General features: G+C 34.8%; 1 pseudogene; it reads right to left on the bottom strand.

Moving 5' to 3' along the window:
• Positions 1-1,096: 1,096 nt before the first annotated feature.
• LOC144473619 (uncharacterized) lies at positions 1,097-1,780 on the bottom strand (annotated as a pseudogene).
• Positions 1,781-2,258: the final 478 nt, after the last annotated feature.

Genomic DNA, 2,258 nt, shown 5'->3' with positions numbered 1-2,258 from the left:
AAATAGAGAAAAGCGTCTAGGTTTCGCTAAAACGTAAATAAATACACCCATCGAATTTTGGAAACGTGTTATCTTCTCAAATGAGTCTAAATTTAACATTTTTGGGACGGATGGGAAGAGATTTGTTTGGAGGAAACCTAATACTGAGCTTCAACAAAAGAATATTAGACCAACTGTGAAACACGGTGGAGGAAACATAATGATATGGGGCTGTATAGCGTACAGTGGTGTTGGAAACATTACATTTATCGATGGGATAATGAATGCCAAAAAGTATATTTCGCCATATTTTAAAAAACTAAGCAAAATTGAGAATATATGCTGGTTTCATACCGGAACATCGTACTTATGATCAGCACCAATAGATGTCACTAATAGTACAGTGAAATTGTATATGTGATTTTTTTACAAAGTAAAAACTTAGAATTCTCATATGTATTGGCACAGTCGTAAAAATCATAAATTTTCATAGGGACGCATGCAACAGACGATTAATTTTCGTCGTATTAAGATTGAAAATGTAGTTATCGTTTGAAGTTGAAGATATAAGTGCTTTTTTGTAAATATATTCTTCTTCTTTTTTTTAAATCTTTAATTTCATATGCCCTAAAAGAAATACTGATAATTATCTTGCATTAATAAGCATGTTATAAATAAGAATTTATAATTAATGTTTGAACGCGTGATCGGGGACGATTGTAACACCGACAATCAGTTAATTATAGGACATTCCTACGCCCAATTTTCTTCATCTTATGATTTAAATGAATACTGTTGAAAGGTTTTGAATTAAAACTTTAATACACCCTATTCTTAATTCAATTTAATACTTCAGAACATTCGCGTATCCAGTAGAATAAGTGATGTATAACAGAACTACATATATAGAGAAAAATATATACAATGGTAGTGGTATTCCGAAGTGGCAATCTCACGGTCCGGTTTCTGCTTTAGAACTGAAAAATCCGTGGGCCTTCGTCGCCAACGGCTCAGCCTCATAAAGGGCCATAAAACAGTTCGCTGGGTTTGTTTTCCATCGGTAGTCATCGTTGAAATTCCAACACCCTTCCTCAACGATGATGACACTGAAACTAATTTATTCATTAGTCAATCCACATTTCTCGGCCATACATTTCAACTTTATTTTCCCCAATGGTTTTGTAAACATGTCAGCCGACATTTGATCCGTAGGACAGTATCTATAATCCACCATCCCTTGATCCTTCAAATCCTTTATATAGTGGAACTTTGTATCTATATGTTTTGTCCTGTTGCTGAATTTGTTGTTGTCCACGAGTTTAAGACAACTTTGATTATCTTCGTAAATAATTAGTTTCTTCTGGATGCTTTCTCCAAAGTCTTCCAAGAGTCGATTTAACCACACTCCTTCCTGTGTCGCCTCAGCTAGAGCAACATATTCCGTCTCTGTCGAAGATAGTGCGACACTGGTTTGCTTCCTGCAACTCCAACTTATCGACGCTCCACAAAATTGGAATAAATACCCGCTGTTGGATTTCCTATCAGCCTTGTTTTGTGCCCAATCAGCATCTGCAAAACCAATCAATTCTTTTTCGCTATTTCGTTTACCGAGTCTTAATTCATGACCCATTGTTCCCTTTAAATAACGGACAACTCTTTTCGCTTCCGTCCAATCAACTGTTATGGGTTGCTTATTATGTTGACTTAAAATTGCAACACTTGCTGAAATATCTAGCCTTGTGCTTACAGTTAGATACAATAACGCACCGATTAACTGCTGATATTTGGCATTTTCTGGCATTGTAATCCAAATCTGCATACAATTTTCTTGATGTACTCTTCTTGTTTTATACAGAAGAAACCATCTTCATTTTTCCTTATTTACATACCTAAATATTGCTTTAACAGTCCAAGATCATTAAGCTGAAAATGCTTCTTCAAAAAATCATCCACTTTGTCAATTTTATTTATGTCCTTTGCAGCAATTAAAATATCATCTACATAAACAATGAGATAAATTTGTTTTCCCTCAAAAACCTTTATGTATAAACACGGATCTGTTGAACTTTGTTTAAAATCATGTTTCTTTACTAATTCGTTTATCTTATCGTTCCAAACTTTAGCAGCTTGCTTCAAACCATAAATGCCCTTCTTTAATTTGCAAGCATGATCTTCTTTACCTGGAATGATATATCCTTCGGGTTGCTGCATATAAATGGTCTCCTTGAGTGTTCCATTGAGAAACGCTGTCTTCGCATCGAAATGCTTTACGAACATAC

Source organism: Augochlora pura, chromosome 7 (assembly GCF_028453695.1).
Source record: "Augochlora pura isolate Apur16 chromosome 7, APUR_v2.2.1, whole genome shotgun sequence".
Taxonomy (NCBI): domain Eukaryota; kingdom Metazoa; phylum Arthropoda; class Insecta; order Hymenoptera; family Halictidae; genus Augochlora; species Augochlora pura.
The sequence above is the reverse complement of the archived record's forward strand: the minus strand, read 5'-3'. Positions and strand labels throughout refer to the sequence as shown.